General features: G+C 38.2%; 1 pseudogene; it reads left to right on the top strand.

The window, feature by feature from the left end:
* The first annotated feature begins 7,810 nt into the window (after positions 1–7,810).
* Positions 7,811–16,556, top strand: LOC116256613 (putative leucine-rich repeat receptor-like serine/threonine-protein kinase At2g19230; annotated as a pseudogene).
* Positions 16,557–17,058: the final 502 nt, after the last annotated feature.

Below are 17,058 nucleotides of genomic sequence, written 5' to 3'. Positions count from 1 at the left end.
TTTAAATTTAGCGAGTCTATCCTTGCATTTCAATGTAAAGAACGAGGAGAAGCTGAATCCCAGAATTTTCTGCAAAATACTTGTTGTCCCTATTCTATTGGTGTGTATTAGAGAAGGCATTTGAATTTAGATATGCAAACAATGGCAAACAGAATCCTCAAAAATATTAGGAAATTGCATGTAATCCATAATCTAGTAGTGTGGACTAGAGAAACCAGAATCTGGATTGGCAACTGATACTATCAGAAATGTGGTAACCAAGAAAGCACGTTGATGAAGGGGAGAAAGTGAGAGATCAAAAACAGGAATTACGTGGTTCAACAAATTGTGCCTACATCCACTGGAAGAGATTCAGATTCTTATTGAATCACATCTTCTTTGGTACAACTTCAATAAATAGAAGATAAAGACAGCACAAAAGGAAGGTGATTAACAAGATCTACACAACAACAAAATAAGAAACATGTCTTCCAATAAAAGAATGATCTCCTTCCAAGAAATTTTCAATAACATGATCTGTTCAAGTTCTGATTTGTACTCCTGTTTGGAACACTTGACTCCCCTCCAGAAATCTCTAACAATCTCCTCCTCAAGTTGGTGTGCAAATATCAATCTGCCCGAACTTGCTTGATATGTAAAGATGTTCCTTCGCAAGACACTTTATGAAAATGTTAGCTAGTTTCCTTTACTTTTAATGTGTAGAGTTGTGATGGTACCATCTTGAACCTTTTCCCTAATAAAATGACCATCAACTTCTATATGTTTGGTGCGCTTGTGGAAGACAAGACAAGGTTGATGCCGATATATATTGCAGCCATATTATTGCAGATTAAATTTATATCTTTTTTTATCTCAGTGTTCATGTCCTTTAGTAACACTTTGACCCACATAAGTTCACAAGTGCAAGCTGTCATCACTCTATATTCAGCTTCAACACTTGATCTAGCCACAACAGATTGGTTTTTTCTTTCATGTCACCAAATTTCCTCCAACAAATGTGCAATAGCCAGACGTAGATCTATGATCATTAGGATCACCTGCGCAATCAGCATCTACATTCCTCACAACTTCAAGGAGATGATCACATTTCATGAGTATTCCTTTCCATGGATTCCCCTTTAGATATATCAACACTTTATTAGCTTCAAAATGTGTGGATCTCGGTTTATGCATAAACTAACTTATTAGGCTAATGACATAAGCAATGTTGGGTTTGGTCTAGAGGTATATGAGTTTACCAACGAGTTTTTGAAAGCCTTGAACATTCTCAGCAATGTCTCAATCTTCTTTGCGCAACTTACAGTTCAATTCGAAAGGAGTGTTGGCAGCCTTGGCTCCATTGTACCCTGTCTATTTCAATAAATCAAGAATATATTTCCATTGGCTAATAAAAATTACCTTTGTCAGAGTGCGCAACTTTGATGCCCAAAAATCAACTTAAAGTGCCTAGGTCTTTGATTTCAAACTGCTCATTAAGGAGTTTTTTGACTTGAGTCATGCAATCTATGTCATCACCTGTCGAAATAATGTCATCTACATAAACAAGTATGATAGCAATTCTCAATCCTCCTGTATAGGTAACCATGGTATAATATGCAGAACTCCTCTTAAAGCCACTTTGTCTAAGTGCTTCGTTTAAGCGAGAAAACCAAGCATTATGATATTGTTCTAACCCATAAAGAGCAATTTTTTTAACTTATAAACATACCTGTTTTGGTTTGGAATGCCCTGTGAAACATCCATATACACCTCTTCATGAAGCTCTCCATGAAGAAAAAAAACATTTTTTTACATCAAGCTGCATTGTTTCCCACTTTTTATTAACTGCAAGAGATAAAAAAATTCTAAAAGTATTCATATTGGCAACCAGAGCAAAGTTCTCATTATAATCTATCCTTTTAGTCTACATGAAACCATTTCCAACTAGATGAGCCTTGAACTGCTCCATAGTCCATTCACTTTTAAACTTTATTTTATACACCTACTTGTATCCACCCAAGTTTTTTTCCTTCAGGAAGAGGAACAAGATCCCATGTTTGATCTTTTTTGCAAAGCTGTAAGCTCTTCTTTCATAGCCTCTCTTCACCTGCTATCCTTATTAGCCTTGTCAAAGGTTCTTGGTTTGGTCTGGGAGTAGGTGTTTAGCGCATAGGTTTGGTGAGGGTGAGATAGGTTATGAAACGTCATATACTTTTATATGGAATGAACTTTGTTTGTGGTCAAGTAGGTGTATTTGTCACTCACTTTTATTGGTGGTTTGGTACCATGGGTAGAACGACGAGTAGGTGGCTCAAGACCTTGGCTTTGAGTTCATTCAGATATGTCAAGCTTTGGGGATAGTTGTTTAGGTTCTTCCATGGTTGAATCTTCTCTATGGTCTATGTTCTCGGTGATGGAATTGGACTCTATGGGTTGGTGGCTGGAGGCAGGAACTTCATTAAAAAATCAATGAGAGGCGGGGCATATTCACTGTGCTGCAAGTTTCCATTATTTATTTGCTCTCCCTGAACTGAGACATCAAAATATAGCTCCTGCTCAAAAAGCTTAACATCACAAGCAACAAGTAATTTTACAGAGAAAGGGTGATAACATTTGTATCCTCTTTTCCTACTAGAGTAACCCAAAAAAACATACTTTGTAGCTCATTTTTGAAACTTGTTTATAAGACTTTCTTGAACATGAACATAGCATTTGCACCCAAAAACTTTGAGATGTTGAATCAAAACTGTCCTATTTAAAATAAGTTGAATAGGAATGTTATCATCTATGCTGGAACTTGGAGTTCTATTGCTCAAATAACAAACCATGGCAATGGCATCGGTCCAAAAACATGGAGGAACATTCATATGCATCATAAGAGATCGAGCAATATTGAGTAAGTGATGATTCTTTCGTTCTACAACTCTATTTTGTTGGGGAGTTCCTGCATATGTGTACTAAGGTTGAATGCCTTTTTCTCTCAGAAAACTTTTTATGGTGTCATTGACACATTCTCCTCCAAAACAGCATGTTGTGATGAACCATCTGCAAAGCATGCTGTTTCTTTTGTCTTTTTCCAAATTTGTAAGCTTAAAAGAATTCCCAATCATATAATCAATGGCCCCAGAGTCAACAATCCAAGTAGAAACAGTAGAGACATAAACAAGAGGATAGTTCTTACCTTCAGATTCAACTAGTTGAGATGAAACCAGATTTGTTTTTGAAAATTTTTAGAAAAACTTTTCAAGTTCTTCCTTAGTCACAAAGTTAGCCAAATATGTTTGCTTGGAGAGTGATTTTTCTCTAGTTGGACAACCAATTAGCTCCCAACATCTATCACAAGTGTGCCCAATTTTCTTGAAGTGATTGCAATGAGCTTGCTTTGGGTTCTTTCGCCATTAGTACTGTCATTGGGCAGTTTGGAATCCCTTTTTTGTTGTCTACGTTAACATAGCACACCATCTTTTGAAGACTTTCTTCACCACCATTCTTTTTGGAAGACACATTCATTATTTTTCTATGAGCTACCTCTCTTTGTATGGCTTGACACACATTGTTATGTTGTAAGAGACATCATCAAAATTTGGCTTCGGACAGCTTCATAATCATCGGCTAGACCAGCAAGAACTTTGAAGAACTTATCTGCTTCAAATCTTCAGTTGTAAACATCAAGATTAGAGATAGCTGGTGGATATTGCAAAAGTTCATCATAGAGCCTTCATAAGTGACCAAGAAAAAATTGAATTGGCTTATCTCCCATAGTAAGTTTAATGATTTCCATTTGAATCTCATGTACATGAGACAGATTGTTCCATTCCCCATACAGCTCTTTTAAGAGGTCCCAGACTTCCTTTGCTGTTTCTTGGTAAAGAAATAGATTTGCAATAGGCTGCTCCATGGAGTTGATGAGTCATGACATAACCAAGTCTTTTTCTGACTCCCACTCTGGATACTAAGGATCACCTTTGTTGGGCTGTTTTGTGGAGCTGTTGATGAATCCAAGTTTTGATCATCCACTGAAGAACAAATGTGCAGCCTTTGCCCAGCTTAGATAATTTATGCCATTGAGAGGCGTAGAGGTAATCTTCAGCATGTTGGTGCTTTGATCGCTGCTTCCTGGATTGCTTTTGATGTTGCTGGAGCTGCCTTGATTAGATTCTGCCATGAAGACTAGAGAAAGCAACAACTCGCAATACCTGCTGGATACCATGTTAGAAACGTGGTAACCAGGAAAGCACGCTGGATGAAGGGTTGAAAGCGAGACATCAAAAAACAAGAATTACATGGTTAGGCAATTTGTGCCACCATTCACGGGAAGGGAGAGATTCAAATTCTTATTGAATTATGTCTTCTTTGGTACAACTGCAACAAATAGAAGATAAAGAGAGCACAAAAGGAAGGTGATTAACAAGATATGTGCAACAACAAAACAGGGAACATATCTTCCAATACAAGGAAAATCTCTTTCCAAAAAATTGCAACAACCTGATTTGATCACGACGTGATCTGTAGTCCTCTTTTGGCGCACTTCACTCCCTTCCAGAAATCTCCAACAGATACATATCTGAATAATGCTAAAGATACGAAACCAAAAACGAACTTCTATGAAAGAAATAAAAATCGTAGCTACTGGAGGTGCAGAAAGAAAATGCTAGATTTATACAATAGGCCTTTCTGACTCTCATAAATTTCTGACTCTGCTAATATATATATCCATATTCTTAATTAGTACCGAACTTTTTTAGTAATTATTATTTTCATATTCAGGCACTTTGGATTTTTTTTTTTTCCAACAGAAGATTACTTTTCTCCATTTTTACTGTCAACTTTGATTCTAAATAGTTGTCCTTGGAAAGGAATCTTTTCTTAACCAAGTTGAGTAGGGGATTTAGTATGCGACATCATTTTAAGCAAGTGGTGGAGCTAGAAAATGTGTTTTTTGTTTTCCGGATGATATTTTCTAATGCCAGTTGTCCCAGGCGTTGTGGTGGCATCATACCATGAAAGCTAGAACGTCTAAGGCTCAAAGCTGGTATATTGGAATGATTTTTTCTAGGATTTTTTTGTAAGGCCAAATTAATTTTTTGAAGACTGTAATCATTCTATTCAAAAGCGTAAGGAAAGAAGGAGCTATGGCCCCTCTCAGCCTCCCTTTGGCTATGCCTGTCTTGTTAATTTTTTTTTTGTTTTTCCTTCTCCACCAAATCCCGTTTAAATGTTGTAATAGCAATAGCACATGTAAGTCTTGTTGAATTGCATGAAATGACCTTCACCTCTCTAGGCGCACTCCTTGGTAGGGGTGAACAATGAGTCAAGCTTGACTTGTTAAAGCTCCGCTCATGAACGAGTTCGAGCCGAGTCATTTGCTTGACGAGTCGAGCTTAAGTTCATGAGTTGACTCGTTCCAATAATCGAATTGAGTTCGAGCTCAACACGTAACTACCGAGTCGAGCTCGAGCCTTAATTGAATCGATATATTCAAACAAGTTTACGAGTTTGGCGAGTCTTAATTAAGTTGAGCTTGAGCGCAACGCACAACAATGAATATCAATTCTATTCAAACGAGTTTGTCGAACCTTAATCAAGTTGAGTTCGAGCTCAACACACAACGATGAATATCTATTCTATTCAAATGAGTTTGTCGAGCTTGAGCTCAACACGTAACTGCAGAGTCGAGCTATTCTCGAGCTCAAGCTGAGTCGAGCTATTCTCGAGCTCAAGCCGAGTCGAGCTTGAGGTTTCATTAGTCGAGCCGAGCTCGAGCTAACTAAACTTAGGTTCAACTCGGCTTGTGTTCACCCCTACTCCTTGGCCCCTACTTCATTCCCGCTCGAGCCGTTGTCCCGAATGGTTAGGCTTGAGACAAAGAAAAGTCTAAAAGCTGCTTTCTTATCCCAGAATAGCACCCTTGTCCAACGTGTTAGAGGTGCTAGTTGTTAGCAATAGCGCAAGAGGTGGATGAGCCACACGTAATTTAACCAAAGTAAACGTTCCCGGACGTCATTTGGTAAAGCGAAATACCCGATGTTTAAAAGAAGAAGCGGTCAAAAAGGATTTGGAAATGAAGGAAAGCTGGTTGCGCAGTCATCCACAAGGACAGAGCCAAAAATTGTTTATGAGGGGGGCTGAACTAAAGTTTCTAAATTTTGGCAGAGGTGGAAATGTCATTTTTTAAAAATTTTATATAGAACAATTGAAATTTTTTAAAATTTACAGGTAATTGTTTTTTTTTTTGAGGAGGGACTAGGGCCCCTGCACCCCCTGGTCATCCATATGGTGCCCTTGCACGAAACTCTTCCCTTTCATCTAGAAGCACACATTGAAAATATGAAATTAGAAAGAAACTTATTTCAGGAATTGAAAAAATGGAAACAAAATATAAATTTCCAAAATGCCTTTGTGTTTGTTGGACATGGATTTATATTTCTGGAAAGAAATTTCTTGGTTTCCTGGGCAAAGAGATGGAAATCAGAATTGGTGGAAAAGTGTTTTTTGTTCTCTTCTCTCTTTTTTCTCTCTATTGTTCTTCTCCTCTCACCAAAAACTCCAATGATAGCTTTTTTCACTCCAGATTTTTTTTTGAAATTAACAAAAAAAGTTCACAAAAATCAACCTAGCGTCAAGTTTTTTCATCCCAACTTTGATGGAAAGATTTTTTTTTTAAATTTAAGTTTTATTTCCATTGCTACAGGATCATATTTCCTGCCCATCAAACGTGCCCCTAAGAACTTCATGGAGTTCAATTTTCAAATCCTATATCCTCCTCCTCTTGTTCCGATGCCCTTCCACAGTCTAGTCCCAACAAAGTGGGGTTTTTCTTTTTTAAAAACCCAAAAAAATGAACAGATTTATCTATACAAGAATTAAGAGAAAAAAACTGGGAATAACTTTGTTTAAAAGAAATTGTAGATTACATAGGTACCAACTCTCCATCCATAAGCACCTCACCTCTTCGAGAATCTATCGTTAAAGTTGAACACTTATGCGCTGACCCTAAGCAATTTTAGTAAGTAGGAGAAGAAACCAGCAAATTAGACACGCCGGGAAATACTCTATGCCAAACGGCCTCTGCTTACTACTTAATAAGGTAAAGCGCGGCCTTAATTTTACCTGCACTGGCCATTTCTTCCTTATGGTGACTCACCCTCTTTAATCCACTCAATGTAGGTTTTCGATACTTTTGAAAAATGAAGAAGCTGAAAAGAATAAAATTGACTTAATTTTTCTCCTCGCCCCACCTTGCTCCTATTATTGTCATGCTTCCGTATTCGATCCTTTTGAAAATGAAGAAGCTGAAAAGAATAAAATTTTTTTATTTTTTCTCCTCGCCCCATCTTGCTCCTATTGTTGTCATGCTTCCGTATTCATCCTTTGAAAAATGAAGAAGCTAAAAAGAATAAAATTGACTTAATTTTTCTCCTCGCCCCATCTTGCTCCTGTTATTGTCATGCTTCCGTATTAGGTCCTTTTGAAAAATGAAAAAGCTGAAAAAAATAAAATTAACTTAATTTTTCTCCTCACCCCATCTTTCTTCTATTATTGTCATGCTTCCGTATTCGATCCTTTTGAAAAATGAAAAGCTGAAAAGAATAAAATTGACTTAATTTTTCTCCTCGCCCCATCTTACTCCTATTATTGTCATGCTTCCGTATGGTCTCTGTCAACCTCTTTAGCCACGCCTGCAGTGTAGGTTTTGGATCCTCTTATAAAACAAAAGCAGAAAATAGAATAAGAATGACTTAATTTTTCTCCTAGCTTGGTCTGGCTAAGTTATTTATTGTTGGCATGTTCGTTGACGTGAGAGCACTGGCAAGTCGGCTTTAAAGCGGAACCTGCAGAGGCTATAATTTTCCGTTCTCCTCCGACGTATGTGAGACATCGGATTCTGGAGGAGATGAGCACCCTGCGCACTATGATCTTCGGCTCCTTGTTATGGGAAATATTTATCCATATCTCTCTTGCCTTAGGGCAGCCCTCAGGTACTCTCTCTTGAAACCACAAAACTAAAAGCTCCTGCCTCATCATCATATTGTTGATGAAGTCTGGACGTCCATGTCTAAGGTTGCACGAGAACCAAGATAGGCAGTCTCTCTCTCTGACCCATACTTGGCCTGCTCAACCCAGTCCTTGTCGTGGCGGCCCTTGTGTCCCGGGGCAGAGGCAGGGGCCATGGCACCACTCAGATGTTTAAAAATTTATGCGTAAATTTTAAAGGTTTTTGTTTACCGTATATGAAAAATCTGAAAAAAAGTTATGTGGCCCTTTCTAAAATTTAGAAAATATAGTTCAGTTCGTACGACTAAGCTCCACCCCTGCTTGTGTCGGAGCCCTCGAGCTGCAGGTATGGGCTGACCTTTAGGAAGCACCCTTCTCATCCCATGCCCCATGGCTTCTTGTTAGTGATTTCCTTTGTTTATTGAGTCCTGCCGACTCCTCTTATCGTGTTACCCCTTCTGCCTCCATGAAGGCTTTTGCTTACTTCGTCGTTGAGCATGGTCTCTTTGATGTTCCTTTCGAGGGTGACGTATTTACCTGGTCCAACAATGCTCCAGCCCCATCTTCCCCACCAATAAGCTTATGTCATTAGGAAGAAGATGTTCTTAAGGAAATCCGCCGTCTAGAAAGATAAATTTAAAAGCGTCTCCACTTGGGATAGTGAGATATTGCAGCTCCAGGCCTCTCCCTCTCTTTTTCTAAACCTGAAGCTTTCCTGCTGTCTATTTTCCCTCTGCCACATTGTCGAAGAGTGGCGCGCTCAGGATTCCATTCATTGCAACAACATTTCAAAGTTGCTTGGAGCTTGAGGTGATCAGAATACTTGTTTTGGCTCTGCTTTCTCTTCTTCCTCTGCATTAGTGACAGAGTCACCACTGGTGACGGCAGTCCCTATCTAATTACTTTTGTGCCTTCAACCATGACAATCAATATATCTCCATGGTCCTCCACTCCCTTCCTATTCCCTCTCTGCATGTCTGTGTTTGCTATTTCCCTTGATAGCACATTTCAAGTGAAGGAGATCAAGGCAATCATTTGCAACCTCAAGGCTGGCATGTTGCCAAGCCTTAACCAGATTGCCTTTCCTTTGTAAATGTCTGCTTTCCTTTGTCCACGCTGACCTGACGACAACTCTATTTGTGGAAGCCTGTTTTGGCTGCAAAATAAGCCAGATTGCCATTCCAGTCTAGGATGATATTGTTCATCGCTTGCGACCATTGGGAAAGTTGCTTTCCCTTGCAGCCGGCAGCCGGATTACTCTGACCACGCATTACCATGTAGGGGTGAACATGACCTGAGTTCAGCCAGCTTGAGCTCGGCTCGACTAATGAAACCTTGAGCTCGAACTCAGCTTGAGCTCGAGAATAGCTCGGCTCGAGCTCGACTCGGCAGTTTCGTGTTGAGCTCGAGCTCGACTAGATTAAGGCTCGGCTCGTTGTTCACCCCTGTTACCATGCATGCATCCACTCCATGCTCTCTCCCTCTGTAGCCCCTTTGCCACAATCTTTTGTCGTTTCGACCTCCTTTTCCTCCACTTTCTTTAGGCTAAAGTCTGCCATGCTGACCTCTTGCATGCTGGACTTTCGTCATCCATCCTCATCACCTTGGTGGTAATGGATCCCTAACCTTCACTGTTCCAACATACCAATTCCCTTTTTAGGTTTTTCCCTTTCCTCCAAGCCAAGTACACGATCGCCAGACTCATGCTTGGTCTACCCTCCTGCTTTCTAAACTGACATCGACTGATCTAAGCTGCATCTGCATCTATTTAATGATGCTGACGGAGAAAGAATGTATAATTGGTTTTGAATCAAATATCCATTTGTAGTTTCCCCAGCGAACATTTGAGTTTGCAATCGATTTTTTCCTTCAGAAATATGACCATGCAGTAGTAAAAAAATGTCTGAGAATTATCATTTCCACATTAGGATGTAGTTCAAAATAAGTTCCTCGATTATCTTATTTTTTCACCAAAATATGCAGGGTTCATAAGTATCGATTGTGGGAGCAACGAAGAAAGATATGTAGATTCTGCAACTGGAATCACATACACGTCTGATTCCAACCTCATGAAATCTGGGGAAATTAGAGTTGTCCCCTCTAATTACATCGGTGAAAAGCCGAAGCACCTGTGGCGTCTTCGGACTTTTCCGAAAGGAAAGAGGACTTGTTACACGCTGCAGCCGGTCATCCCTGGGTCCAAGTATTTGATTCGGACATCCTTCTTATATGGGAATTTTGATGGATTGAATTCCTTCCCACTATTTGACATGTACCTGGAGAACACATTTGTGCAGACCGTCAACGCTTCACTATCAGCATGGAAAGAGTACGAGTTTATAGTGAAACCAACAAGGGGCTACCTGACACTTTGCCTGTGCAAGACAAATGAACGTGACCCTTTCATATCAGCCATTGAGCTTCGCCCTCTGCTGTGGGATGCCATTTATCCTGTTGTGAATGCTACACTAGCTCTAAAAACGCTGTACAGAAACAATTTTGGTTCACAGGATGGCCAGTGGTACAGGTTTGTGGTTGTGCAAAATGGTGATTGGCAAAAGTCACCTCAGAATTTGCCTGCTAATCAAATCAATCATCCGCCCATTCAATTTTAACATCGATGAAAACTAGTAATATAAAGTACGGTGAAAGATAATGTTTTTGATCAGCTCTTACGATTAGTTCTAAAGCATAATGCAGTCAGGTTTGTAAGGAAATTAGGAAATTACTCTGCGTAAGTATCTTTTACAAATCTGACCACATTATACTCATGGAAATTATTATTGAAAGGAAACTCAAAAATTTGACTTGCTTCTACAATATAACAGCAAAGTGTTGTCCAGCTACCCTTTTCCGGCACTATTTGAGCTTTGCCTGTGATTTTTCGGGCATAAGATTGTCAACCTGCACTTAAACTGTGAATTGTGGATCCAGGTACCCAGAGGATGCTTTTGATCGTTTTTGGCTCTCCCCTGCATCAATTCGTCTGGACTCTATCAACACGACACTTGACATTTCTCTAGAAACTGATCCATATATGCCTCCTTTAAAAGTGATGCAAATGGCTGATACCAATCCAAGCTCCTCTGGCACAATACAATGGACACCATTAGATAGCCCTAATCAAGGCAGCTACTTCTTCATGTGCATACATTTTGCAGAATTAAAAAAGCTAAATGCAAATGAATCCAGAGCATTTGAGATCACATTGGATAAGGGACATTTCTATGGACCCATGACACCTACATATCTAAAAGCTACGAATGTGTGCTCCCCCGACATTTACAGCACTCAGAACCTTCACCTTGTGGAGTATAATCCAATAACCAGCTCTACACTTTCACCTATAGTAAATGCCATTGAACTTTATACAGTTGTTCAGCTGTCTGGTACTTTGGCAACTGACAATAGAGATGGTACGTAGAGTTTCTTCAACCGTAAGTGTGAATTCTTTGCCACACTTTCACAAAGCTAATATGGTGATATCTCTTTCAAGAATTTAACTATATGTTTGACTCTCTGTGCAGCTAGCGCTCTGCTTGATATTAGGGACAAGTATCAAGTTTCTAAACCTTGGACTGGAGATCCTTGTTTACCTCTAATTTATACATGGGAAGGTTGGTTTGCAGCAATGTTACATCAATCCCGAGGGTTATTTCACTGTAAGAATGCATATTTTTCTACACCCACAAAGGTAATTAGCTAATATAAAGTATCATATGTTTTCTTGTTAAATTCCAAAGTGATTTGTCGAACAATGCATTGAGTGGCGAGATACCTACAAGTTTAGCCAACCTTACTGCCATCGTCAGTCTGTGAGTTCCAAGTACATAATATTCAGTGTGTTCTAGTTTCTACCAACACAAAATGGCTAAAATTTCATTGTTTTGGTTCCTTCATAGAAATTTGGCGGGCAACAACCTGACAGGTAGCATACCAGACTTTCTTGCTAATCTAACGGAATTGAGAGATTTGTAAGTTGGCTATTTTGCTGCAGTTTTTTACTTTTATTTTTGGAGTTAATTTGCCATTTAGTTTTACTCTATATTCGGTCATGCTTCTCGTGCTTTACTTACACATTTTAAAGGGCTGATAAAGCAATTTTTGCTTTCTTTGATCTTAGATATTTGGCTGGTAATAGGCTGACAGGTAGCATACCAGATTTTTTGGTTAATCTAGTACACTTGAGAGTGTTGTAAGTTCGTTCCCCACTTTTCTATATATGATAGCTATATGTTTTCTGAGAGCTGATTGGATCATGAGCATGCTTATTCAATTCTCTGTTTAATCATCTGAGTTCTCGCCTTGGTATGTAGAGATCTGTCAGACAACAATCTCAACGGTTCAGTCCCCGATGCTCTTCTCAAAAAAAAGCTAGATGGAAGCCTTACTTTGAGGTCTTTTCTTTTCATAATTTTTCTGACTGGCCGCTACGGTTGTTCTATTCCAAACTACATGTTATTGTAATGAAATTTTCTTGTTACCTTTTATTCTCTTTTTCTTTTCCTGTGCTGAAATAAGAAAGTTTAGATCAATAGATGGTGAAATAGAAAGCTGAGTGGCTAGAGGATTCCAGATGGTATGCACAATGGCTTCAAAATTAGCTTCTGTGTGTATAGGAAAAGGAAGTATTTGAAAAAAAGGTGCAGTCGGAAAGTTTGTAGACAAAAATTTTGAAGATCGAGATTATCTTCCAGTTATTCTTTTATTCAATAGTCTCAAAGATGCATTTACAAGATCTGGTATCTTTGCGATAAGGGTCTCCAAGCATGTCTAAAAACATTTTATTTTCTGCACCATCTAAGCAGCCAATCTGTAAAAGCCTTTGACCCTAAATAGTTCGGCCCTCATTTTTTTTTCCTTTCATTTTTACTCTTCCCAAATACTAGTACATTCCAAAGTTTTTCTTATTCTTCCTTTGTTTGATGCATTCAATTTTTCCATATGGTTACCTTGTATTTGTTGATTAGTTTTTCCATATCGTCTTCTTGACTATAGAATTTCGGGCAACGAGCAGCTTTGCTCCTCAGGGGCTTGTGATGTTCGTCAAACAAAAAGTAGTCATGCTATCATTATAGGATTAACCGTGTCTGCAGCCATTCTGTTGCTCTTGGTAGCCTCTTCAATAATTATTTTGAAGATGAAGAAAAGACAGCCAGCTCGTAAGCACCGTATTTAATCTTATTTCTATCTTACTATGAGATTTGTCCCTTAGCTAATATGAATCTATTTGTTGAATATGTTTTATTAGAGAAGTGCGTTGGCTCCCAGGCTTTCACATTCTCAGAGGCAGTGCAGATGACTGACAATTTAAAAAAAAAAAATTGGCGAAGGAGGTTACGGGCCCGTATTTTATGGTAATTTGTGCGGGCAAGATGTGGCTGTCAAAATTCTTTCTGATAAATCCAACCAAGGTTCAAAGGAGTTTTATACTGAGGTAACCGATAGTGAAAATCAGCTTACATGTGATTGCCGTATATTGATATAACGTCAAACAAGTGGCATCTAATGGAGATTGTTTTTGTAGATAGCGTTGTTGTCAAGGGTTCACCACAGAAATCTTGTAACCTTTTTGGGTTATTGTGATGAAGCTGAAAACATGATTTTAATGTACGAGTACCTTCCAAGAGGAAATCTTCGAGAAGTTTTATCCGGTAACAATTTCATGCATCTTTGTTTTTATTACTTTATTATGAATGATGTTTGAGATGGTTGTGAGTTTAAGTTTGTTAAGTGTATTTTAATGGGCGGTTTGAACAAAGAGCATAAATGAAGCAAAATATAAAGTGTATCTCATAATCAAAGGAATGCATTGCTAAAATCAGGTTTCTAATCAAATCGGTTTCTTAGGAAGTGCCCAAAATCTGAGTTGAATCAAATCTACTTCGAAAGGGAGCTATAAAAAGTCTTATTTCAGAAGAACACAAGTAGAAATAATATAAAACTTAAAAAGAATAGTTCCAATAGGTACACTCAAAGTATATGTTAGTAACAAAAAATAATTAACTTCCAGTCAAATGCAACCCATTCAGTTAGGTTAGAAAGCCAAGAATTGATAAACATTACTCAGTAATCAAACAACTCACATATTTGCACTTGGAAAAGTTAATAGTCCAATGCATCTTATGAAGTAACCAACAGGTTTCCCAAATAAATTGGGGGAGGGAGAAAGAGAGAGAGAGAGAGAAGTGGCATGACAACTGTAATATGAAAATACTAGCTGGTATAGAAATAGAATGGGGATCATAGTCTCATAACATTCTCCTCTCAGGAAGCCCACAAGTTAATCTAGCTTGGAAACAAAGACTTCAAATAGCACTGGATGCTGCTCAAGGTATCACTGATCTCTCTCTCTCTCTCTCTCTCTCTCTCTCTTACTAAGGATGGCTCATGAATCAGGGCTGGAATACCTGCACTCGGGCTGCAAGCCTGCCATTATCCACAGAGATGTAAAGAGCACCAACATTCTGTTAAATGATAATCTTGAAGCCAAACTTGCAGATTTTGGCGTGTCAAAATCTGGAATGCCAGATGGTGTCAGCCACATATCAACTGCTGTTCTCGGGACCCCTGGTTACCTAGATCCAGAGTGAGTGCTACTGCATCCAATTAGTTTAAATGACTATAGCCTGCACCATGAGACGTTTGCTCATGTTTAAATCATTGATCACTACTTGGTTTTTCCAAGTTGTAATATGGTCTACTTCTTACAAAAGTTTTCAGTTTCCTTCAACTTTTATGGGTAAAGTACAATCTTCATAATTTTGTAACTAATTACAAAAGGGTTAAAATATTTCTTCTAGTATTTTAAGTTTGATTGTTCATAGAACCTCTTCCTTGCTTTCCAAATTAATGAGCTTTTGGCCTCTATTGTCCTCTTCTTTTTCTTTTTTTCTTTCATTCTTCAAACCTTTTTTGTTGCAATTTTTTGGATTGAGTTGCTTTCCTCCTTTTCTTTGTTGCCCGTTTTGGTCATGCATAAAATCTTCTGCAATTTTTTTCTCATGCTAATGCTATTCATTTGCTCTATGTTGATCTTGTTCATTATTTGTATACGAACTTATTGATGTTGCAGATATTCCTCGACAAATTGGCTCAATGAAAAGAGTGATGTATATAGTTTTGGAGTTGTACTTTTTGAACTCATTTCTGGGCAACAACCTGTTATGGTCGATCCATCAGGAAGAATTCATGTTGCTGAATGGGTAAGAATTCCGTGAATATTTATGTCCAGTCATATTGAGACATGCTATCTTTGCTCTTTAAGTACTAGAAAATCAAGACAAGTATTAAACTACTGCCATGCTACTGTGTTGCAAAAGTCTTCCATCTTCTGTAAGGTGAAATTATTCAATATTGCATTTGGAGAGTCTATATAACTGTTTGAAGGTCACAGACCCACTCCATTTTAGCTTGTCGCTTGCTTTTGTCAATGTGTTTGGATATTGGCCGTTTGACCTATGTTACGTTAATAATTCTTGCTTTTCTTGTTCTTGTTCTACTTTGCTTGCTATCAAAACCTATAGCTTAGGCAAGTCTTTTCTCCTTTTGGTTCCTTTCTTTTCTCGTGCTAAATTTGTTTCCAATTTTCCTTTTCAGCAAGAGTTTCATTCTTAAATTTTACATTCTATCGGATGGTTTTCATGCTGTTGAAAGCAGGCAAGCTAGTGCTTTTCATTGGCAGATTGTTTGAATTTTTAGAATCAACTAATTGGTTTTTGAAATAAAAGCCAAAACATATAAACGTCTATGTGTTACAGTGAAAAATAAAAACCGTAGAGTGAGAAAATCATTCTTAATGAGATTTGAAGCACTGGTTTTACAAGAGAATTATACTCATAGTCTAGTTATATTTGCATTATTCCATGCTGCCAGAATTTGGCTTTTCTAACTGGTAGAGGTTACAATAGGGAGGAAGACGGCATGATATGACATGAAACTCTAAAAATCTAATACTCATAAATTCTAATATTACATGCTTATTGGATATATGCAAATTAAACAGCAAGCCATGAACATTCCCAGCTATAGAGATTTGGTGATTGGACCAAAAAACCTTATCCAGGTTCAAGGGGGCTTAACTTCATCCGCTTTGATGTGCTCATTTTCAATAATTACTGTAGATACCTCTTAGATTGTTCCTGCCTAAATGTCACTCTCTCTTGCAGGCACGTCGACACCTTCTCAAAGGCAACCATGAGAGTGTTGCTGATCCAAATCTTGTTGGAAGGTATAATGTCCCTTCATTTTGGAAGGTTGCAGACACAGCACTTGAGTGTACCGCAGATAAAGGGATCAAAAGGCCAAACATGAACAGCGTAGTAAATGAATTAAAAGAAGCCATTGCAATGTGTAATACCATGTGGAATTCTGAGTTTTCAAATAGTGTTGCCCAACAGAAATCAGAAGCATGCGTCTCTTTCTACAATAACCCTTTAGTTGATGAAGAGATTGAGGCCATTAATCCTGCTCCTAGATAGGAAGCACCCCATTAACTCTTTGAACACGTTTTTTTCTTATGCTTCTAGTTGTTGGCGTTAATATACATTATGGTGCTGGTTGTTGATTATGAAAGAACAAGGGTCTGCAAAGAATAAGAAGATCAAAAGAAAAGATTTATGTTGTTTCCACAACCTGTTTCTCCGCTCCCCATTCAATGTTATTAGCAAGACTGATATAATCAAAGTATATATATATATATATATACACACACCTTGATTACATTAGATATATCATCGCGACAGAATTGACTTTTCCTTTTTTACAGATATTCTTTAAGCTGGCTACATGAGTCTCCATTATCTTTCGGAATTTTGATTTTCTGGTGCTTCTTTGTCGATTTCTCATTTAGTGGTCACTGCTGTTCGTTTGATATTAACTCCCTGGTAATTTGAGATTTCACCATAAGTATTTCTGCTTTATCGTTTATATAATATTGTGAGTGTTGTTTCTGTTGAGACTCTACAAGTTGAATGTTTGGACTTGCATGACCAAATAATCTTCTGGAATGATCAAGTTTACCAGCAATGGGCAGATGATGGGCTTTGATTTTGCCTTAGTTCATATTCATAGTTCATATTCATA

Source organism: Nymphaea colorata, chromosome 6, assembly GCF_008831285.2.
Source record: "Nymphaea colorata isolate Beijing-Zhang1983 chromosome 6, ASM883128v2, whole genome shotgun sequence".
Lineage (NCBI taxonomy): Eukaryota > Viridiplantae > Streptophyta > Magnoliopsida > Nymphaeales > Nymphaeaceae > Nymphaea > Nymphaea colorata.
The sequence above is the reverse complement of the archived record's forward strand: the minus strand, read 5'-3'. Positions and strand labels throughout refer to the sequence as shown.